General features: G+C 48.7%; 3 protein-coding genes and 1 pseudogene across 4 annotated transcripts in view; 2 read left to right on the forward strand and 2 right to left on the reverse strand.

Annotated features, from left to right (window-relative positions):
• The window catches only part of LOC148145051 (uncharacterized), a 234,563-nt gene that overhangs the window by 58,243 nt on the left and 151,591 nt on the right, over nucleotides 1–24,729 (reverse strand).
• The window catches only part of LOC148145052 (uncharacterized), a 158,418-nt gene that overhangs the window by 16,928 nt on the left and 116,761 nt on the right, over nucleotides 1–24,729 (forward strand). The gene's annotated exons all lie outside the window — the stretch shown is intronic.
• The window catches only part of LOC148145053 (uncharacterized), a 258,116-nt gene that overhangs the window by 16,914 nt on the left and 216,473 nt on the right, over nucleotides 1–24,729 (forward strand). The gene's annotated exons all lie outside the window — the stretch shown is intronic.
• LOC148145054 (uncharacterized) lies at nucleotides 5,319–22,748 on the reverse strand (annotated as a pseudogene). The gene is made up of 2 exons (XR_015751705.1): nucleotides 22,488–22,748; nucleotides 5,319–7,237 (listed from the first exon to the last, which is right to left on the reverse strand). The product of XR_015751705.1 is annotated as an uncharacterized LOC148145054 (transcript).

Raw genomic sequence — 24,729 nt, forward strand, 5'->3', positions numbered from 1 at the left:
TAAATACAAACTCTGTGAAAGGGTATATTGATAAAGCTTTACCTTAGTTGCTGCAGCCGAGGCTCCAGCGGAGGAAATTGACTGCGGGCACAGTTCCGGCTTCGGGGTGGCCACGTGTCCTGGTCCTGGTCCCGCCCCCTCCTCGGACAAGGAGATATGCAAGCCTCGCCCCTTCCGAACGCAGATTGTAACCCCGCCCCTCTGTGTAAACCCCGCCCACCCAGGTGTATTTGGAAGCACTAGCTTCTGCAGCGCTGCTCCTTCTGCGGGTAGCTGTGCTGAAGGATCATAAGACACAGAATTAATAGCAAAACATCACAGTGTCATGCAACCGATGCAATATTTGGAACAAATCTGGACCGCTGCTGAGTCCTTCATCTTTTAGAAGGGGTTGCAGATTTCAGTTCATCAATATATAAATTCCAGAACTTTAGATCAGATTCCCTACAGTGTGGAAACAGGCCCTTCGGCCCAACAAGTCCACACCGACCCACTGAAGAGCAAAACACCCAGCCCCATTCCCCGTCACCTAACACTACGGGGCAATTTTGCTTGGCCAATTCACCCTCAACCGCACGTCTTTGGACTGTGGGAGGATATCCGCGCAGACGTGGTGGGTGGGGGGGGGGGGGAATTGAACCCAGGGTTCTGGCGCTGTGAGGCAGCAGTCCCAACCCCAAAAAGCGGGATAGTGATGTAAGGCAGGCTTTCAGGGAGCTAGGGTGGAAGCTGAGGGGTAGAACAAAGAGTGGTTATCTCTGGTTTGTTGCCTCCTTTCCCGGGTATCTGACCCTTGTCTTTTGTGTCCTCCCCTACCCTTCCTGTTATCCCTTGATCCCAGTCTCCTTTTTGTTATTTCTTCTACTGCCTCCACCATCATTTTGGCTTTCTGCTTCTCGTCTTCCCTTTTCACAAACACTTTCTGTGCCTCACGTAACAGCTCTTCCATCTGTCTTTCACTCCATCCATCTAATTTCTGTAATTTCTTTTGTATGTCCACCCATGATTTAGTTACAAACTGGACCTTTAAGAGTCCCTGTGCTGTCTGATTATCGGGATCCATTCCCAAACACTTCCTTGTGGCCTCCTTGAGCCTTTTTAGAAATGCAGAAGTGGTTTCATCCTTCTCTTGTCGTACTTCAAAGGCCTTAACAAAGTTTTATGATCTTTAGATTAGATTACTTACAGTGTGGAACAGGCCCTTCGGCCCAACAAGTCCACACCGCCCCACCGAAGTGCAACCCACCCATACCCCTACATCTACCCCTTACCTAACACTACGGGCAATTTAGCATGGCCAATTCACCTGACCTGCACATCTTTGGACTGTGGGAGGAAACCGGAGCACCCGGAGGAAACCCACGCAGACACGGGGAGAATGTACAAACTCCACACAGTCAGTCGCCTCAGGCGGGAATTGAACCCGGGTCTCTGGCGCTGTGAGGCAGCAGTGCTAACCACTGTGCCACCGTGCCGCCTCTTTAATTCCTAATACTCCCATTTCTCATAGATCCCGCATTGACTCCCTATCTTCTCTGTCATTATTTTCCCAATGAGCGTCAACATTTGGGAATTTCTGTTCTGCTGGGGCCCCTTCTTCCCCAACTGGGTGCCTCTTTTCCCATTCCTATAAAGCCGCTCTCCTAATCATACCTCGTTCTTCCCCTGAAAATAACGTTCCTAAAATTGCCATCAGTTCTCCCCAGGTATATAAATTAGGCCCTAGGAATTGCTCTAATTGTTCGGCTAGTGCAACCGGATCCTGTATTAAACTTTTCATTTCCTTTGTAAAGACCCTAACTTCACTGCTAGTTAAGGGAGCGTTTACATCTCCGATTGTACCTTCCCCAATCGGAACCTCTCGTAAGGGACATAATTTTACATTTTCCATTATCTCTGCCCCTCCTTTACGTGTGGTGGCTCGAGTGACTCTGGGCCCCTCCCCCAGAATCTGCATCTTTTCGTTCAGAGTCCGTTCCCATTTCGGTGTCTGGACTCGGTTCTACTTCGGGAGCTGTAGGCTCATTCCGGGGAGTAGTATATGGGGGCGGCAAACACATTAAGGGATCCCATTGTGGCTTCCCTTGTTCATTCTTTTTCTGTTCTTTCCCTGATTCCTCGCTATTCATAGGACATAATTTTATTCCCGCGCTCCCTATCCAACAAGCCGCATAATCGGACTCTTTTTGACTGTACGCTTCTTTTCGATTGACATATATATTAAGATCTTGACACAGCCAATCCTCATCGGACCCATATTTGGGCCAAAAAATACCAGGCGCCTCAATACTTTCTCTAGTCCAGACAAAACAACAATAGTTTACCATTGTCGTCTTATCTTTCCCCCGTGTCCGGGAATTGTGTTCCCAATTTCCCAACATTCTCCCCAAAGGACTGTCGGGTGAAATATATTCCCCTTTAACGTTATTTACAGATCGATCGTTACCCAGGCAACTCCCCGTGCCCCCCATTGTTGCTAATTTAATTAATCTTAACGAGGTCCGGTGTCACCTTCTTCCACACCCCCTTCAGGGTCCTGACTAGACACCTTACTCGTCCAATTAATCTGACCAACTATATGCTTTTTGAGACTTCAACTGTTCTCCATAAATCACTTTTATGTAAGGATAAAAGAGGTTAGTTAGAAACTGATAGTAAGGCAGTCATGACCTGTAAAAAGAACAGGAGTTAACATTTTATTTTGTAAACTGTAAAATCCTTAACCTGAAAAGAAATCATGTTAAAATTTCCATAGTAGAAATCAGATTCAAAACAGTCCCGGATCTCAAGCTCCAGGGAACAAAGCACAAACATTCAATCACCAAACAAATGTGCATTCAAACCAAATCACAAAGGATTAAACTTTCTAGTTGCCGTACAGCTCGCTCGCTCGCTCTCTCTCTCTCTCTCTCTCACACACACACACACACACACACACACACACACACACAGAGATACCGTGTCTCACAGACACTTTGAGCTTCCCACAACGATTCCTCTCGCTTTTGAATATTCTTCTGGACGTCTGGCCATAAGTTAGTTACGAAGTGCACCCTCAGTAGCCCTTCAGCTACTAGCCCTTCTGACACAGGATGTTTTCCATTGACATATGCTTAATTTTGTATATCGCCAATTCCCCATACTTTTATATGTCCCGACCACCTGTCAGGCAGGAAGGAAGTGATAAGGTAAGGGAACCGTGGTTTACAACAGAAATTGCATCTCTTGTTACAAAGAAGGAGGAGGCTTATGTGTTGATGAGGCAAGATGGTTCAGATGAGGCGATGGAGAGTTACAGATCAGCTAGGAAGGATTTAAAGAGACAGTTAAGAGCAAAGAGAGGACATGAGCAGTCTTTAACAAATAGAATAAAGGAGAACCCTAAAGCTTTCTATAGGAATGTGAGGAATAAAAGGATGATTAGGGTAGGAATAGGGTATGTCAAAAATAGAAGTGGGAAGTTGAGTGTGGGCCCTGTGGAGATTGGAGAGGTATTAATGAATATCTCTCATCGGTCTTCACTCAGGAAAAGGAGAATATTGTAGAGGAGAAGAATGAGGTACGAGATATTAGACTCGAAAGGATCGAGGTTAGTTGCACACAGATGTTATCAAATTCTAGAAGGAGTGAAAGTAGACAAGTACCCTGAGCCCGATGGGATTTAACCAAGGATTCTCTGGGAAGCGAGGGAGGAGATAGCAGAGCCTTTGGCTTTGATATTTGAGTCGTCATTGTCTACAGGTTTAGTACCAGAGTGGAGGATTGCAAATGTTGTGCCCTTGTTCAAGATGGGCAGCAGAGATGACCCAGGTAATTATAGACCAGTGAGCCTGACTTCTGTTGAAGGAAAGCTTTTGGAAAGGAATATTAGAGATAGGATTTATAATCATCCAGCAAGCAACAATTTATTTTCAGATAGTCAACATGGTTTCATCAAGAGCAGATTATGTCTCACAAACCTCATTGCGTTTTTTGAGAAGGTGACCAAGCATGTAGATGAGGGTAGGACAGTTGACGTGGTGTACATGGACCTCAGTAAAGCCTTTGATAAGGTTTCACATGGCAGGCTGTTGGAGAAAATGCAGAGGCATGGGATCGAGAGTGATTTAGTAGTTTGGATTACAAACTGGCTTTCTGAAAGAAGGCAGCGAGTGGTGGTTTATGTAAAATATTCAGCCTGGAGTCCGGTTACTAGTGGTGTGCCACAAGGCTCTGTTTTGGGACTACTGCAGTTTGTCATTTTTATAAACGGCTTAGACACAGGCATAAGTGGATGGATTAGTAAATTTGCAGACGACACTAAAGTCGGTGGAGTACTGGACAGTTTGGAAGAATGTTACAGGTTGCAGGGGGACGGATAAACTGCAGAATTGGGCTGAGAAGTGGCAAATGGAGTTCATTGCAACTGAATGTGAGGTGATTCACTTTGGGAAGAATAACAGGAAGGCAGTGATCTTGGAGTCCATGTGTGTAGATCCCTGAAAGTTGCCACTCAGGTGGATAGTGCTGTTAAGAAGGCATACGGTGTGTTAGGTTTCATTCGTAGAGGGATTGAGTTCCGGAACCGCAATATCATGCTGCAACTATACAAAACGCTGGTGCAGCTACACTTGGAATATTGTGTATAGTTCTAGTCCCCATATTTCAGGAAGGATTTGGGAAGCATTGGAAAAGGAGCAGAGGAGATTTACCAGGTTGTTGCCTGGTCTGGAGGGAGGGTCTTATGAGGAAAGGCTGAGAGACTTGGGTCTGTTCTCATTGGAAAGAAGAAGGTTAAGAGGGGATTTGATAGAGACATATAAGATGATCAGAGGATTAGATTGGGGAGACAGTGAAAGACTTTTTCTTAGGATGGTGACGTCAGCTTCCCAAAGTGAATCACCTCACATTTAGCTGCATTGAACTCCATTTGCCACCTCTCAGCCCAATTCTGCAGTTTATCCAAGTCCCCCTGCAACCTGTACAAATTGAGGGGTGATAGATTTAAGACAGATGTCAGAGGCAAGTTCTTTATGCAGAGAATGGTAAGGGCGTGGAATGCCCTACCTGCTAAAGTAGTCAACTCAGCCACATTAGGAAGATTTAAACAATCCTGAGACAAGCGCATGGTTGATTTTGGGATAGTGTGGGGAACGAGCTGAGAATAGTTCACAGGTCAGCGCAACATCGAGGGCCGAAGGGCCTGTTCTGCGCTGTATTGTTCTATGTTCTTTGTTCCATGTTCTAAACTTAGTGCAGGAGGCGGAAAGAAATGAGCAGCTTTAAAACAAAAACTTCTTGGAGCTCAAAGCTTTCAAATGAGAGTCTGAGCCCGGTGGTAAGTTCAGGTAACCTTTATTGCAACCCAACTTTGTTACAGCTTCAGATCCCCCCAGCAAAAAGGCAGAGAAAAAAGTAGTTGCTTTTTGAACAGCTCAAGGTCAAAGTGCACACACCACACGTCCCCTTGTCCCACTCCCCTCGCTGTCTTTACTATTGGCCAGCACCAAGTTGTCCCTTTGTAATCGGATCCTTGGTACAGCCGTAACCCAGAGGAAGTATTGCCTCACTCAGCAATTTCAACCCATACCCTGTCTCCAAGTAAGTTTCTCCCCTCTCATTTGCCAGGAAGGGGCAGTGTAGAGTCAACCAGACTGCTGTGGGCCTGGAGTCACGTGTAGGCCAGACCGGGTAAAGGATGCAGCTGGAACGACTGAGTGAATCCTTTCCCACAATGGCGGTTCCCTTCCCTAACAAGGGAGAGAGGGAATCAGATGGGGGCTTTGTCCCCTGCACCACCCCCTCCCTCTGACATCTGTCGTGTCGGGATTCAAACCTGGGACTCACCGGAACCGGGTTGATAGTCCAATCGATATTGGCACTCGGCCGTCACTCCTTCAATCCTCCTGCGATGGCACGTGAACTCGCTGGTGCCTCCGAAGGTTGGAGGAGTCGGTGAAGCCCTTCCCGCACAGAGCAGTTGAATGGCTTCTCCCCGGTGTGGATCCGTTGGTGGGTCAGCAGGGTGGAGGCCTGGGTAAAGGCCTTCCCACACTCGGCAGCTGAAAGGCCTCTCGCCTGTGTGGACTCGCTGGTGGGTCTGGAGGGTGGAGGAGCGGGTGAAGCCCTTCCTGCACTGAGAGCAGGTGAACGGCCTCTCCCCTGTGTGGACATGCTGGTGCCTCAGCAGGTGGGAGGAGCAGGTGAAGCCCTTCCCACATTCGGGGCAGCTGAAGGGTCTCTCCCCCGTGTGGATCCGCTGGTGCCTCCGCAGGGTGGAGGAGTCGGTGAAGCCCTTCCCGCACTGAGAGCAGTTGAATGGCCTCTCCCCTGTATGGACCCGCTGGTGGGTCAGCAGGGTGGAGGCCTGGGTAAAGGCCTTCCCACACTCGGGGCAGCTGAAGGGCCTCTCCCCCATGTGGATCCGCTGGTGGGTCAGCAGGTTGGTGTAGTAGGTGAAGCCCTTCCCGCACTGAGAGCAGATGAACGGCCTCTTCCCCGTGTGGACACGCTGGTGCCTCAGCAGGTGGGAGGAGCAGGTGAAGCCCTTCCCACATTCGCGGCAGCTGAAGGGTCTCTCCCCCGTGTGGATCCGCTGGTGCCTCCGCAGGGTGGAGGAGTCGGTGAAGCCCTTCCCGCACTGAGAGCAGGTGAACGGCCTCTCCCCTGTATGGACCCGCTGGTGGGTCAGCAGGTTGGAGGCCTGGGTAAAGGCCTTCCCACACTCGGGGCAGCTGAAGGGCCTCTCCCCCGTGTGACTGCGCCGATGGGTCTCCAGGGCAGACGGGACATGGAAACCTTTCCCACAGTCGCCACACTTCCACGGTTCCTCCACAGGGCGGGATTTCTCAGGTTTCTCCATGGCCACAGCTTCAGCTGCACACAAACACGTGTAGAGCCCTCCCTGCAGTTAAATCCCCTTTCCAGGCCGTATAACTGTTTCAGGCTCCACACACAGTGCGCTGCAACAGTGGGGTCTCTCGTCCAGTCCCACTGATGCTGAAAACAGGAACCAAAAAGCGTTGATCCCTCTCACAGAAATCACAGTTAAAAATTGTTGCGGTCCCGATGGATTTAGTGACTGTCAGACATTGACATCAAAGTGAGGACTGCAGTCGCTGGACAGTCAGTCAAACAATGTGGCGCTGGAAAAGCACAGCAGGTCAGGCATCATCCGAGGAGCAGGAGAGTCAATGTTTCGGGCATAAGCCCTTCATCTGTTGATTTTGAAACTTCAGTCTTCAGATTTTCAAATACTCTGCAAAAAGAGATTACAAAAGTCATCACTATCAGTGCAGGGTAGAAATTCAGAACAAGCAATTCTACTTTCTGTGGAATATTCTTTTGTTGTTCCACAAAATTGAAAGCACCATCCCACTCTCTCTCCCGCTCTGTTCTCCTGAAGGTGCTGATTCAGGATCTTACAGAGGCAGAAAAAGCAAAAACATCAAGACTGACATCCCTCTGAATTTTGGATACCTCCACCTGAAAGTTAATATCTTTCACAACACTGGGATCCTGCTGAGAGTGAGCAGGTCTGATATTGGGAAGCAAAAAAAAAAAGTCAATTCAGGGTGAACCTGCAATGCAGCTTCTTGAGGAAGGACGAGACACAAAATGGTTAATGACCCCAGGAAGGTGGGAGCAAAATGAGACATCAAGGCATGAACACTGACACACTTCAGTCAAACTCTTCTGCTTCCCAGTCAGGGCAAAACATGCTCTGAAAGTCAAGTCTTCACAGCCACACTTCTGCTTCCACTGAAGACAATTAGAGTCACACAGCACGGAAACAGACCCTTTGGCCCAACCTGCCCAGATATCCTAAATTAATCTAGTCACGTGTGCCATCACTTGGCCACTATATGGGCTGGGTGCTGGCAGCTGGGACTAAATTGGGTTGGCTATCTTGTCAGCAAGGACGAGTTGGACCGAAGGGTCCGTTTCTGTGCTATACATCTCTATGACTCCAGTTTACTATCACTTGACCTCGACCCATCTGAACCCTTCATATTCAGATGCCTGTCCAGGAGCATTTTAACTTGCCATCGTACCAGCACCCACCACTTCCTCTGGCAGCTCACGCCATCGCTCAAGCGACTCCACATTGAAAGCGTCTGGTCTGGTGCACCAGATGACATCAGGATAATCTCAGATCATTCCAGATCGCATCGATACTCAGTCAGTGGCTTTCCCGATCAGGATGTTGTACGTGATCAAACAGGTCAGTGGGTAAGCGATCCCCCACCTCTTAGTTCAAGTATCTCTACGAGAACTCCCTTGCTGGAGGGTCCCTTGGAGACACTTCAACTGGACTTCATTGAGTTGGAGAAATGAGTTGAGTTGCTATAAACATGTTTAGCTTATTGTTGATGTCTTTTCGAAGTGGATTGAAGCCTACCCTCCTCCTAACGCTACTGCTGAGACTGTGGTGAAGATTTTGTTTAGCTCGGACAATGGACCACACTTTGTAGGTAATATTAACGGAGAACTGTGTTCCCAGCTTTGTATTTGTCGGCAACTGCACGGTGCTTATCATCCTCAGGCGGCCGGCCTTATTCAATGTTTTAACCAGACTCAAGACTAATCTTGCCAAGTTAATGGCCGGGTCTGGCCTCTCCTGGTTATGCTAATCCCTGTGGCCTTATTCCAGATGCGATCCATGTCTGTGGGCAAGACACGACTGTCTCCAGCTGACAGTCTCTCTGGTCACCGCCTCCGTACCTCTTGGAACGATTCGACTCCCTTCTGAGTCCACTTCCACCACATGACCGAAGCAATGATTGGTTATGTTCTTGCTCTAACTAGTGTTATGCGTGCCTTTCACTCCCAGGAGCGTGCGGCCTACAGCGATGTTCCCTCCCTTTCAGCCTCGTCACGGGTAGAGCCTGGTTCATTGGTGCTCGTCAAGAACTGGACTGGCAAAGGTCTCCAACCTCTTTGAATGGCCCCTTCCAGGTTTTACTTCCCATCCCGACGGCGGTCACAGTCGCTGGGCGCTCAGCTTGGGTCCAACTGCACCATTGTAAATTGATTGACCGCACCAATCAAAAGTGGGGAAGAGGAGAGAATCCTTGAATCCCAACAAAAGGAGTGACTCTGTCCATTTGGGTTTTTGAATCTTGCTGTTGTTCTAATGTTAATCTTATTACAGATACTTGAACCAAGAAGAGGGACTTGTGGGGGATCGCCTATCTCCTCACCTTTCTGATCACGTACAACATCCTGATGGGGTAGGCCACTAAGTATGGATGCGACCAGGAATGATCAGAGATTATCCACCACCCATGCTGAGATGATGTTGTCCAGTGCACCGGACCAGACGCCTTTGACGTGTGGAATGCGATGAAGATTGATTATTGCAATGGACTCTTACATCAGAAAGACCAGATGGTCCATCTGGACAGGAGAAATCAGTGGGAGTTACCATGTCATTACCATGTCTGTTTGATTTTACCTGCAGACGCAAGCCTAGTGAGGATAAAAATGATCAACCCCATTATTATGGTAAATATTTTAAGGACGCCCAGGAACACCATCCATTTTTGCAGGACAGACTGACTCGGGAAAAGGGAAGCCTGATAGGGGAAACTCTCAATCCACAAACAACTTATTTTTACAGGCCCACAGAACGCTCTTCACCCCAGAGGCAGTAGTATGTTACTCCTCTCTATCGGGAGATGACTTACTTGCCCCATCCCCAGTCCCCGATTCCAATCTATTCATCAGACTTCCTACTGCCGACCCTGCGAAGGGAAATATCACTTTCCAATAGCTCCGGTCTGTGTATACAAACACTGGCTGGGGTACAGCAGGCCTTATGCGGCACATGGACCTGGAAGGGAACCTTCCCTTGTGCATTTACAGGCCTTTTCTCTTTTCAGAACCTGATACTGTCACCAAGACCATGTACAACAGAGTTAAAGGAGAGCCCAATGGGAATAGCATTCTGAGGACCATTGTCTCCCATACAGTGCGAGTGCTCGAGTCACTTGGCCCATTTTTTACAGAGCTCAAGCAACTCCTCTTGCAAAACGTTGACCCTTTACTCCTGTAGACCTGACCAGACCCCCTGCTGGAACATTTCAGTAACCGATTTTGTCAAACTCTCCCTAATATACACCAAACCAGACTATTATTTCTTCAGCTAAGGTAAAGCTACCACTTTCCTTGTCCTGGATGGCAAAGATGTCCCTCATAAGGTCACTATCCCACAACAGTACCTTGTCCTGGCCAGTGGACAAGTCGATGGAACCTCCATCTGAGGAGGATGCAGCGGTCGGTCTCAGCCAACCTTGCTCCAACTGGAAGGATCCCAAGGGACTGGGTGACAATACAGGACACCCGATAGGCTGGGGAATCCAGAGTACCCTGGGGTTGGAAGGATCGGCAGGGGTGACAAGTCAACAGAACCGCAATTCTCTCTTTTGCGGCCTGACCATTTGAGGAAATAAGACTAAAGAGGCTCTGGAACAGAGTAAACTGGGATTATCAGACCTGTGTCTTTACTCTGTGCAGAATCGGTATGCCTTAGACTATATACTCCCCCAGGAGGGTGAGGTCTGCACCATTGTCCAAGATAAATGCACTATGGGCATTCCCAATCTGACTGGCAATATTACTAAGATACAAGAAGAGATCCAGGCATTCCTTGACAGAATGACTGAAGGGACCAGTTGGGGAAACTGCAGGTGGGGCTGATGGTACAATTGGCTTATCAATTTAGCTATGTCTGTTTGTCGGTATTGGTATTGTTAGGTATTTAATTGCTAGGCTTATGAGGTCCCTTAGTGATATAGATTTGCCCCAGAAGATGCTCCTTTTGGGATCTGATGGCTCACCCACACGTGTTGATGGCGATGATAAATATGACCAGATGAGCTGCGAAGATGGTGGTGCCGCTGTACAGGATGTTGATGGCTGGACCACCTTGAAGGGCATTTGTTTGGACTGGCCTTTTCTTTCAGTGATCGTGGTGCAATCAAAGGGAGGCATGAGGGTGTGGGCATCTGGGTGAGAAAGTCTATAGCCTTAAAACTTGTCTTTAAACATTCAGACTAAAATGTAATGCTGAATTATTAAATACATTTATTGCACTAGAAAATAAACAGGCAGGAAGGCTCAGAAAGAGGAGAGAACTTAAAGATAGAGACACCTAGGCTCACCAAGTGATAACAGGATGCTGTAAGGCAATTATGAACATTTGCCTCAGCATCGGTGAATCTATGTGAACAAGACCCCAAGTGATAACATTCACAGCCGTTCCCTTGTGAAATGAATGATAGTCTTTGAATCTGACCCTGAAACAAGACTCGGTACTATCCATAGCTTTGTAATTAATGGGTGGAGCTTGTCCATTGTGGGCGGCACGGTGGCACAGTGGTTAGCACTGCTGCCTCGCAGCGCCAGAGACCCGGGTTCAATTCCCGACTCAGGCGACTGACTGTGTGGAGTTTGCACGTTCTCCCCGTGTCTGCGTGGGTTTCCTCCGGGGGCTCCGGTTTCCTCCCACAGTCCAAAGATGTGCAAGTCAGGTGAATTGGCCATGCTAAATTGCCTGTAGTGTTAGGTAAAGGGGTAAATGTAGGAGTATGGGTGGGTTACGCTTCGGCGGGTCGGTGTGGACTTGTTGGGCCGAAGGGCCTGTTTCCACACTGTAAGTAATCTAATCTAATCATTGTAATGGATTCTTACTACCCCTTGCAAGGGGGCATTCACAAAATAATTCTTTGCTGTCTTGAGATTTCAAAAGGACACGAGAGAGAGAGAGAGAGACCATTTTATTGCTGAGGCTGTTGAATCCCATAGAGAATTAACTTAGTGCTTATCTGCTATGGATTGAATTGAATTGCATTTTGGGACTTTATGATGAGAGATTTTTATTCCAGGTTTCCAAAGAGTATGATCTCCAGGACAAACCAAGAGAGAGGCTTTACAGGTCTGAGTTCTCAAAGGATTCCCTGCGCCATCTCAATCTCCACTTTAACATGGGAGGTAGGACAAAATGGCTTCTGCTTGGCTAACTCGGTGGGACTGAGTCAGGCAGATACCCACGACTCAGAACAAACAAGAAACCACAGACTGATGTCAATCCAGTGAAAAAAACTGCAAATGTGAACCTAACCATCAATCGCAGAAGTAACGGTTTAATCCTAACCGCCAGACAGGACAAATATGATTCCAAGAACAGGTTGTCTACAAGAAATTATGATAGATTAAATTAGATTCCCTACAGTTTGGAAACAGGCCCTTCGGCCCAACCAGTCCACACTGACCCTCCGAAGAGTAACCCACCCAGAACCATTTTCCCTCTGACTAATGTACCTAACACTACGGGCAATTTAGCATGGCCAATCCACCTGACCTGCACATCTTTGGACTGTGGGAGGAAACCGGATCACCCGGAGGAAACCCACGCAGACACGGGGAGAATGTGCAAACTCCACACAGACGGTCACTCAAGGCTGGAATCGAACCTGGGACCCTGGTGCTGAGAGGCAGCAGTGCTAACCACTGAGCCACCGTGCCGCCCTAAGCTAAGTCAAAAATGCATGAGGACCTTGCGGGATCTGACTGGTTGTTACTATGTGATCATGCTCAATGTCTGACTCTAAACAATGTACATAAGTTCTATCCAAACTCTGTATAATTTGGTGGATTCTTTTGGCACACTAGAAGTACTCATCGGTGGCCCAGTGGTTAGCACTGCTGCCTCACAGCACCACGGTCCCAGGTTCGATTCCAGCCTTGGGGGGCTGTGTGGAGTTTGCACATTCTCCCCATGTCTGCTTGGGTTTCCTCCCACAATCCAAAGATGTGCAGGTTTGGTGAATTGACCATGCTAAACTGCCCATAATGTTAGGTGCATTAGTCAGAAGGAGTTGGGTCTGGGTGGGCTACTCTTCAGAGGGTCGGTGTAGACTGGTTGGGCCGAAGGGTCTGTTTCCACATTGTTGGGAATCTAATCTAATCTAATCTAATCTAATCCTTCTGGGCTGATCAGAGTCTACCGTCCGGGCCATATCAAAGAATAAACTATTGCTTGTATGATTGACAAAGTCACTTCCAGGTGTGTTTATTGACCAATCCCAGAAATCCGAAGATCCAGACAGCAGTCCAGATCAGAACAACCAGATAGGAAATGGTTAATGTCCCCAGGATGTGGGGAGCAAAATAAGACACCAAGGCGTTAACACCAACATCAGGGAAAAACTGAACAGACGTGACAAACATTCGTGGCAAGCCAGAATCACAGAAACAGTCCCTTCAGTCCATGCTGACCAGATATCCTAAATCAATCTAGTCCCATTTGCCAGCACTTGGTCCATGTCCCTCTAAATGTTTCCCAACATATACCCATCCAGATATCTTTTAAAGGTTGTAATTGTACCAGGAGCCACTACTTCCTCTGGCAGCTCATTCTTTACACACACCACCCTCTGTGTACAGGAGTTGCCCCTTAGGTTTCTTTTAAATCTCACCCTAAACCTATGAGCAATCCCAGATCAAAGATCTTGTCTACTGACCCTCGCCATGCCCCACATTATTAATACAAGGTTGTAGGGTCACCCCTGTGGGATACAGGTAAAGCAGTGTTACTTCTGCAACCATAATTGCTTCTGCGAGGTAAATGAACTAACGCCAGGGTATAATTGTTTCAGCCAAGAGTGGAGTTAACAAGAATGAAAGCAATGTGAAGGAAATATATCATTGCGTTTGTATTAGCTAAAATGTGCATACATGAAATGGTCCTGCAAACAATGAAAAATGTTACAGACAAACAGATAAGGTGCTGTGAGGGGAGGGGGTGTAGATTAAGCTAGATATGCTCGTATAAACAGTTATAAGCATCTGTTTCCTGCTTCTGCAAAAACAAAAAAAACACAATCAGGGAGGTCAGAAGGCTCAGTGTCGGCGAAAAATGTGAGGAAACGTTGCTTTCGCAAACGAGGAAGCAGCTGGCGGTGAAAGAGGATATACGCTAACACTTTGTTCACGCACAAGGCTGAATAAGGCAAGAAATAGACAAGAGTAATGGACGCCACCGGGAAAGAATGGAGGGACAAACCGATCTTTTGAGGATAAGCTTGGAACATCGGGGGGGGGGGGGGGGGGGCAGGGGGAGGAATGTGAATGAGGGAAAGAAGCTGAATGTGCTGGAGCCAAAGTGGAGGAAGAACAGAGGATGTAAAACCGGCTTGAAGCTGCAATGAGGAATATTGCATGTGCTGTACTTGTACCTGTGGCAGTTACTGGTGGGAATCGGTTGCATTTTAAACATCAAAACAGGAGATATCCAGCCCTCCCCCTTCCCAATCTCTATCCTTCAGTCCCTCCTCACCCGGGTAACTAAGACACATACCTGAGTTTGCGGAGGCTGCTCCCTCCCTGCATTCACTCCAGTTGCTACAAGTGACCAATTTCCCCTCCTCCCATCTCTGCCTCCCTCCCAGGATGAAGAGTCGGCCAGAGGGCGGGAGATTCACTTTGAAACTGACAGGGCCACTTCCGCCTTGTGACGTCACAACGGAACTAGGGGCGGGGCGGGGAAAAGTGACGGTTGAGGGGGCGGGGCCATGGCCAACAGCGGGCGCATGCGCTGCGCCTGCAGCAGACCAGGACCGGAACACACTTTCCAAAAAAACCCCTCCCTTCAGAGAATCCCCACAGTGTGGAAGCAGGCCACTCGGCCTCACCGACCCTCAAGGGTCACCCACCCGCACCCATTCCCCTACATTTAACCCTGAGTAATGCACCTTACCTGCACATTATGCCTAATTTAGCATGGCCAATCCACCCTAAACTGCACATCCCTGGGTACTATGGGTATTACAGCATGGCCAATCCACTTTAGATTAGAGTGGTACTGTAAAAGCACAGCAGTTCAGGCAGCATCCGAGGAGCAGGAAAATTGACGTTTTGCACAAAAGCCCTTGGGAATAGAGGCAGAGTGCCTGCAGGGTGGAGAGATAAATGAGAGGGGCGCGGGAGTGGGGGTGGGGATTGATAGAGATAAATTTCAGGTTGTCAGTTGTATATTGATTTTAATGAATACTTTGAAGCTGAGAAATTACTTGTAGCTGACCACAAAAAAAGGGCAGCAGGGGCATTTCGCAATAAGCTCAGTTTGTAGGTCTGCTTTTTGGACTATCAAGATAGTAAAGGATGATCTCAGAAGTCAGACGGTTCGATAAGATAAGGGGAACTGGACAAAGTAACAGGAAGGCTGTAACGAACAAGGACAGCCAAATAAGGCAGATTTAAAGAAAAACAAGCGCGGTAATTAATAAGTATGATAGGCTTAGGCTTGGGTGCAGGGAATTACCAAATGAAGGAATAACGGGTGCAAGTAATAACCAAATAAAGGGATAGAATGAAATAGACAATCATAATAGGTTTATTGCTCAGTGTAGGGGTGTCGAGAGAGCCCTCAAAAGTATAAAAAGCTCTGTATTTTACTGTCGGGTATGTCTCTCTTCATGCAGCCACCCATCTTGCAAGATGTTTGAATAAATGTGCTGCTTCAGAACTCTGACTCGGACTGAAAATTATTGATTAAGTGGGGTTCGTTTCTCACAGCACTATGGGTAATTCAACATGGCCAATCCACCACAACCTGCACATCCCTGGGCACTATGGGTAATTCAACATGGCCAATCCACTTTTGTTAGAGTGGTGCTGGAAAAGCACAGCAGTTCAGACAGCATCCGAGGAGCAGGAAAATCGACGTTTCAGGCAAAAGCCCTTCATCAGGAATAGAGCCTGCAGGGTGGAGAGATAAATGAGAGGAGGGTGAGGGTGGAGGGAGGAGGGTGAGGGTGGAGGGTGAGGGTGGAGGGTGAGGGTGGAATGTGAGGGTGGGGGTGAGGGGAAAGTACTATAGAATACAATAGGTGGGGGTGGTGAGGGTGGGGAGAAAGTACCATAGAATACAATAGGTGGGGGTGGTGATGGTGGGTGTGGGGAGAAAGTACCATAGAATACAATAGGTGAATGGGGGTGGGGATTGAGGGGATAGGTCAGGAAGGAGGGTGGGGGAAGGTAGCAAAGAGTACAATGGGTGAATAGGGGTGGGGATGAAGGTGATCCGGAATCCGTGTAGGATGAGTTGGTTACGGAGGCAGGCACCAAGGAAACAAACGTGGCTGTGGTAGCGAGTCTGTTTCAGGACATGGTTGAAGAGCTTCAGGGCAGAGGAAATGCAGTGGGAGAGGGATTCCTTGAGATTCTTGTAGAGAGAGGAGGAAAACTTCTTCAAGGCAGGCATTCTTGCAAGAGGATTCACAGTAGGGTTAAAATCAACTAGGTAAAAACAAGGACTGCAGATGCTAGAAACCAGATTCTAGAATCACACAACTCCAGGTTGTAGTCCAACAGGCTTCTTTGGAAGCAGTAACCTTTGGAGTGCTGCCTCTTCATCAGGTGGTTGTGGAGGATAAGATCCTAAGACACAATTTAGAGCAAAACAGTCCAGTGTCCTGCCACTGAAATGGTATATTGAACAAACCTGGATTGTTAAGTCTTCCACCTTTTCAAATAGGTTACAGGTCTCATTACAATGTCAATCACAGAACATCTTGTTGTCACCTTGAGATAACAAGGTTTTATAGCAAAAGCTCACATCTCAGCTCAGACAATGCATTAAAGGTGTGAGGTCAGAGTCTGCCTGTATCCCAATCTTGAGTCAGACTGGTTCTGTTTCCAAAGTCGAATTTACAAACTATTACATGTATTGACTGCCTGCAGATTTTTCCTTAAAAAAAAAATGCACATAGAATGTATCTGCAAATATACATCGCCAATTTATTTCTAATTTTGTTTCATTTTTCTTGTTTAATTCCCTTCGATGATGTGGGAGAATTGTTAGATTTGGGTCAGCCATTTGGTCACATATTAAAGCCTAGAAACCATTTTGAATGTCAGCTTAGTGCCTGCTTGCTAAAGCTTGTGTTTCCCAGGCTCAGCGGAGACGGTTGGCCTTGCAGCTGTACTGCTTCCTGATAAACAAATTCTTTCCTGACATGGGGCTTTATTTCCATCCCCCACAGTTGGCGAGTCCTGCCAGGTCACCGGCCGATATCCTTTGAGAGATGAAATATAGAGGGTAGTTGCTGCTTTTGTTGTGTCCAAAATAAAGAGGAAAGCTGGCCAGGGACAAAAGTGCTGTGAGAAATTGAGAGACACGATTTCGGTACAAATAGTTAAGATGTGCATGACCTCAGAGTCTAAGGGGAATAGAGCCGTGGGGGTAGGGTAAAACATGCTTCTCTATAATAAAGGACGAGACAGAGTAGAAAAACAAGTCCTTGATTGATAAGACCACTAACTCTGACAGAGAAGAATAAGTCCTTGACTGATAAGACTGCAGGCTAGAAAAACAACTAGGGAGACATATACTGCAGATTTTGTGATAAGGGTCCAGAATGGAAAAATAATAAATGTTCAGAATGTGAACCTCGTGACTCTTTAGAGCTATAGAAGGGAGGAGCTTGAACTGTATTTAATCAGAAACATTGTTAGCCTCGGGGCGCCTTTTTTTTCAAGGGTGCCCAACTCTGCAGACTTGTTAATAAAACTTTGTTTTCCTGAATTTGTCTAGAGCGATTATCGAGAAGCGATTTTCGTTTCTAACAAACTTGGGGGCTCGTCCGATCAACACTCCGGCCACGAGGGGGGGCTGAGGAAGGACATCGGAGAAGGTGCACCCTGCCGAGTTCGGCAGTCCCTGATTCCTTGCTTGTCGCCCCGCGCGGCTTGAGCGAGTGATATCCGGAAGGCTCAGGAGAACAAAGGAGGGGTGTGGCCGAGGCAGTGGGGACGGTTAACGATCGTGTAATTTCGGTGCACCGAACCCAGGTAAGAACAGACTTGCGGGAACCGTCTTTCCGGAGGACTGGGGACCTGCGGAGTGCCTGTAGATTTTTCTACAGAGACGTGGGACTCAGGAATCTAGAGACCGGGGCTCGTCTGTGCGGGAGTTTGCAGAGACCGTGTTTGCGGAGGAACGTGGACTTACGGGGTGCCTGTGATCTGTTTCACAGAGACGTAGGACACAGGAATCCAAAGACCGGGGGTGCCTGCAAAGGGACCTGGGCGATCACGGGACTGAAGGTCTGGGAATTGGCTAAATAGTGATAGATTATCACGGGATAATACAGGAATCTCCGATTTTACAAAGTCCTCGGCAATGGGAAATAAGGGATCCAAGGCGAATAAGGGAAAGGTAGGCTTGAGCGTAGACAATGAAAAATACCCCGGGGTACCTGACGATAGTCCGTTAGGAATAATGTTAAATAATTGGGATCAGGGGAGGAGAAAAGGAAAATCTAGAAAGAAGATGGTGAGATACTGTCAAACGTGGTCCCAAACACCTATTCAGGGAGACTCAGTGTGGTGGCCTAAATTCGGCACTGATGAAGACTGGGTCCGGCAAGCTCTAATTTTATATGTCAATTCGAAACCTAATGTTACTCGGGGGGAAAGTGATTACGCCCTTTGTTGGCTGCCAGTCACACTATCTTGCAAAATGAAGGTAACCAATGAAGACTCGACAGGGCAGAAAGAATGGGAACCTTTAGATCACTTACCGCCGCCCTACGTGACCCCGTCGGCCCCGCAAAATGGTCCTTCGGGTGGCGACGATTCAGGGGAAGGGGAAGAAAGCGGGGAGGAACCACCAGGTGCCTCAGGAGTACAGACTAGATCTCAAGCTGAAAAGAGTCACAGACGGAACTCTGTCCCGATTGCAAGAATGAATCCACTCCGGGAAGTGCCCATGGGAGGCGCGGAAGGAGGGACGGGATATGTGAACCTTTGGGAATCATCAAAACCCGGAAGAAACCCCGACAGACTTCCTAGACAGGATTAGGAAGAACTTGCAGCAGTTCGCTGGGGTGGACCCTGAGACGGAAGTGGGACAGCAACTCATACGGGTAGAGTTTGTGTCAAAAGCCTGGCCGGACATACGAAAGAAGTTAGAGAAAATGGATGATTGGGATAGTAAACCTCTGAGTGAACTACTACGGGAGGCGCAAAAGGTGTTTGTGAGAAGGGACAATGAGAAGCAAAAGAAGGCGACAAAGATAATGATGCAGACGGTGCAACAAGTGACAGCTGGAAGGAGGGAAAAGGGGGAGCCGTGGCAGGAACAGGAAAGGGGAGAGTCGTGGCAAGAGCAGAGGAAAAGAGGACCGGGGCTGGAACAAAGGAAGGGTGGAGGAACTCGAGGCCGCGACAGGGAAACGAGGAGGATACTCAGATGTTACTACTGTAATGAAGAGGGACATTTTAAGCGAGAGTGCCCCCGCTACAAGCGGGCAGCGGTCGAAAAATCCGTCCAATTATTAACATTAATACCGTTGAGGGAAGGGCTCGCTAAACAACCCGTCTTCACCCAGGGGGAGATTGATAAAATGGATCAATTGGGTGCCCGGCTAGAAACTAACGGGAAGTGGACGGTTCCCGATGGGAGACAAGTACTAAACAAACAGATCACCCGGAGTATTCTGCACCGATTACACCATCAGACCCACTGGGGGGTGCAAGCCATGTGTGACACGATCCTGAGAGACTATGTATGTAGGGGGATATACACGTTAGCCCAACAAGAAGTAGTCGGATGCCCCACTTGCCAGCGAATTAACAAGAAAGCCATGCATTCTATGCCAGCTGGTGGTCAGCCCCTCGCAATTAGGCCATTCCAGAGGATCCAAATTGACTTTACAGACTTACCCCCAGTACAGAGATGGAAGTATCTGCTAGTAATAATAGACCATTTCACTCACTGGGTAGAGGCTTTCCCAACCGCCAAAGCCGATGCACCAACCGTGGTCTGTCTATTGTTCGAGAACATAATCCCGAGATATGGCATGATGGAATCTAAAGACTCAGACTGCGGGACACATTTTGTTTCTAGGCTACACCATTTGATCTGTGGTCTGCTCTACATCGGGAAATCGAGCGTAAACTTGGGGAACGGTTTGCTGAGCATCACAGCCGGGTCCGCAGAGGCTGAGCTGACTTCCCAGTCTCTACCCATTTTAATGCCCCTTCCCACTCCCCTTCTGACATGACTATTTTTGGCTTCCTCCATTACCACAACAAACCAAACCACAAATTGGAGGAACAAAACCTCATCTTCTGTCTGAGCAGTCAACATCCCGGAGGACTCAACATTGAGTTCTCCAATTTCAAATAATCTCCCATCCCATCCCCTTCCACTCTTCCCTGCCAACTAGATTCCTTCCTCCCATTCACCAACCAGGTCGTACCAGGTTTTGGGGATAAAGCAGGAACAGGATACTGATTGAGGATGATCAGCCATTATCACAATGAATGGTAGTGCTGGCTCGAAGGGCAGAATAGCCTACTCCTGCACCTAATGTACCCTCTACCTGTCTCCACCTATCCCCACTTCAATACCCTGACCCCAGCACACCCTTGTTCCACAGCTCTCCCTCTACCCACCCCAGACCTGAACAAGGGTACACCAGATCCCTCGACTTCTCCACCTCCTGATACTGCCTGGCTTGCTGCGTTCTTTCAGTCTCCTACCTGTCTATTTTGCTAATTGAGAACAAAGGCCTGGACTAACTTTTCCAGACTCTTTCCTCTCACTGGATTCACTCCCATTCCATTCAGTTGCTCCAAGTCAACAACTGAACTTCAGAATGAAATGTAAACGGAAATGGGGGTCAGAAAAGAGAGTGCCGCACTCTCAGATGTTGGACAGAGGAAAGAAGTTGCAGTCTGAGGTGAAGCTCAATCTTCATTCAGAGAGAGGAGGAGCAGGAGCTTCAGAACCTCATGGTCCAACTTCCACATTCACCAATAGGGGAGCTCCGAATGGCAGGAGGACAATTCTCCCTCCGGTCCTCCTTATTTGTCCATCAAACGTAGGTCTCGCCCCTTTTCTGCCGACAGCAAGGAAAACGCCCAATATTTTGGTGACACCAGCAAACGTGTGCCCTGCTTGTTGACACTGAGGAGTGTACACAATATGCACTGTAGCAATGCTGGTGTTATTGACAGATTTTAAGTGTCCAAATTCCTATGGGAGAACAAAAAGTGTACAGCCGTAATTTTTTTTCCATGTGGCTCAATATTTGATTGCTTTTGCATTTGTCTGGTTGCTCAATGTTTTGATGTCTTTTCCCCAGTGTTGGGGTGAGATTCACAACTAGAGGGCATAGGTTTAGGGTGAGACCACAAAGGTAACTGAGGGGCAACGGTTCCATGCAGAGGATGGTGCATCTATGGAATGAGCTGCCAGAGGAAGTAGTGGAAGCCGGTATAATTACAGCATTTGAAAGGTATCTGGCTGGGTATCTGAATAGGAAGGGTTTAGAGGGATGAGTCAAGTGCTGGCAAAGGGGACTAGATTAATTTAGGATATTGGGTGGGCATGGACAGGTTGGACCGAATGGGTCTGTTTCCGTGCTATACATCTCTATGACTCAAAATAATAGAAAGTCTACTTTTCCTAATAACAAACTATATCCATGTTAACAAGGCTCAGTGCACCACATGTTTTACTAACTATTCGCAACAGGTCCTGCCCTTCAATGACTGAGGAACATATACATGCTGGTGCATAATCTCCTTCACCAGTATTTACACACTACCCTCAGCAATTGCACAAGTAACAGCAAAGGGTAAACAGCACAAGGATTAAAACACACAGTGAGGGGGCAAACAGCACAAGGATTAAACACACAGTGAGGGGGCAAACAGCACAAGGATTAAACACACAGTGGGGGCAAACAGCACAAGGATTAAACACACAGTGAGGGGGCAAACAGCACAAGGATTAAACACACAGTGAGGGGGCAAACAGCACAAGGATTAAACACACAGTGAGGGGCAAACAGCACAAGGATTAAACACACAGTGAGGGGGCAAACAGCACAAGGATTAAACACAGTGAGGGGCAAACAGCACAAGGATTAAACAGTGAGGGGCAAACAGCACAAGGATTAAACACACAGTGAGGGGCAAACAGCACAAGGATTAAACACACAGTGAGGGGTAAACAGCACAAGGATTAAACACACAGTGAGGGGTAAACAGCACAAGGATTAAACACAGTGAGGGGCAAACAGCACAAGGATTAAACAGTGAGGGGCAAACAGCACAAGGATTAAACACACAGTGAGGGGTAAACAGCACAAGGATTAAACACACACTGAGGGGTAAACAGCACAAGGATTAAACACACAGTGAGGGGCAAACAGCACAAGGATTAAACACACAGTGAGGGGGCAAACAGCACAAGGATTAAACACACAGTGAGGGGGCAAACAGCACAAGGATTAAACACACAGTGAGGGGTAAACAGCACAAGGATTAAACACACAGCGAGGGGCAAATAGCACAAGGATTAAACACACAGTGAGGGGGAAACAGCACAAGCGCCAGTAAAAGCCGATGGAAAGTGAGTGTAAAATGTCACTATGACAGGACAGGCCCCACATTCCTTCCCCTCCGTCCCCCCCCACAACCTGCCTCACCTTTCACGTCCCGGGCCCAGTACCTTCCAGGTGGCCCCATAGTTGACACAGGGGCCGCCCCACGACCAGTAGAACTCCACCACCCCGGCGGCCGACGAGTTCCCAAGCAGGCCCTTAACCCCATCCGCCTCCAGAATGCTCACCGGCTCCTGGCTGCTGTACAGCCGGCCGGTGTGGCCGTGACACAGCAGCTGCGCCAGGAAGGCGGCGGCGGCCAGTGACGGGTGTCTGCCCCGGGCCGCGCGGCGCCATTTTCCTAACGGCCGCTTCCTCGCTCGAGCGACTTCTCCTCCCAACCGCCATCGGCCCCGCGAGACGTCTGCACGGGGGATGGGCGGGGCGGGGCCGGGGGTTGGGCGGGGCCGGGCGATGGGCGGGGCCGGGCCGGGCCGGGGCGGGGGAGGGGCGGGGCCGGGGCGGGGGAGGGGCGGGGCCGGGCCGGGGAGCCTCACCGTCACCAAGCAACAGCCGCCTCGCGCTACAACTGCTCATTCACAAAAACAAACTCTCCTGTCTCGCTCTGCAGCTGCAGGGGGGACACTGCCACGTTTCCAGGAGCCCTGTCTACATTGGGAAAGCTCACGGCTCAATTTAAACAGATATTCCCACATCTAACGGAACGGCGTCATATCGAAAGGGGGCAATCTGCATTTTAAAGGGACGTGGACATTTTAACGGGTATTTCTGCAAATAAAGAGGTTTAAATGGACGAGATTACATTTCAAAAGGGATGTGGGCACATTCAAAGGGATATCTTCATATGTAAAGTGATGCAGTTATATCTAAATGAACCTACATTTCGAAGAGACGTTGCCCTATTTATAAGTAGAGACAATAGGTGTGAATTCTGTCTGTGTCCCAATGTTGAGTCAGACTGACATTTTTCTTAGAAAAGCTCTGCATTTAAATTACATTATTGAGAAGGTAATTTATAGATTCGGGTGTAGGTTAGGGAGGATTGGCCGTGCTAAGTTACCCGTAGTGACCAGGGATGTACAGGTTAGGGTGGATTGGCCATGGGAAATAGGAGGTAAAAACAATGACTGCAGATGCTGGAAACCAGATTCTGGATCAGCGGTGCTGGAAGAGCACAGCAATTCAGGCAGCATCCGAGGACAGGCAAAATCGACGTTTCGGGCAAAAGCCCTTCATCAGGAATAAAGGCAGAGAGCCTGAAGCGTGGAGAGATAAGCTGGAGGAGGGTGGGGGTGGGGAGAGAGTAGCATAGAGTACAATAGGTCAGTGGGGAAGGAGATGAAGGTGATAGGTCAGGGAGGAGAGGGTGGAGTGGATAGGTGGAAAAGGAGCTGGGCAGGTCGGACAAGTCCGGACAAGTCAGGGTTGCTGGAGGTTAGAAGCTAGGATGAGGTGGGGGAAGGGGAAATGAGGAAACTGTTGAAATCCACATTGATGCCCTGGGGTTGAAGTGTTCCGAGGCGGAAGATGAGGCGTTCTTCCTCCAGGCGTCTGGTGGTGAGGGAGCGGCGGTGGAGGAGGCCCAGCACATCCATATGCTCGGCAGAGTGGGAGGGGGAGTTGAAATGTTGAGCCACGGGGCGGTTTGGTTGATTGGTGCGGGTGTCTCGGAGATGTTCCATAAAGCGCTCTGCTAGGAGGCGCCCAGTCTCCCCAATGTAGAGGAGACCGCATCGGGAGCAACGGATACAATAGATGATATTGGTGAATGTGCAGGTAAAACTTTGATGGATGTGGAAGGCTCCTTTAGGGCCTTGGATGGAGGTGAGGGAGGAGGTGTGGGCACAGGTTTTACAGTTCCTGCGGTGGCAGGGGAAAGTGCCAGGATGGGAGGGTGGGTCGTAGGGGGGCGTGGACCTGACCAGGTAGTCACGGAGGGAACGGTCTTTGCGGAAGGCGGAGAGGGGTGGGGAGGGAAATATATCCCTGGTGGTGGGGTCTGTTTGGAGGTGGCGGAAATGTCGGCAGATGATTTGGTTTATGCGAAGGTTGGTAGGGTGGAAGGTGAGCACCAGGGGTGTTCTGTCCTTGTTGCGGTTGGATGGGTTGGGTCTGAGGGCGGAGGTGCGGGATGTGGATGAGATGCGTTTGAGGGCATCTTTAACCACGTGGGAAGGGAAATTGCGGTCTCTAAAGAAGGAGGCCATCTGGTGTGTTCTATGGTGGAACCGCTCCTCCTGGGAGCAGATACGGCGGAGGCGGAGGAATTGGGAATACGGGATGGCATTTTTGCAAGAGGTAGGGTGGGAAGAGGTGTAATCCAGGT

The sequence above is a fragment of the Chiloscyllium plagiosum genome, unplaced genomic scaffold, assembly GCF_037043375.1.
Source record: "Chiloscyllium plagiosum isolate Xiang-an unplaced genomic scaffold, Cpla_swu_hap1 HiC_scaffold_27, whole genome shotgun sequence".
In the NCBI taxonomy this organism is placed as follows: Eukaryota; Metazoa; Chordata; class Chondrichthyes; order Orectolobiformes; family Hemiscylliidae; genus Chiloscyllium; species Chiloscyllium plagiosum.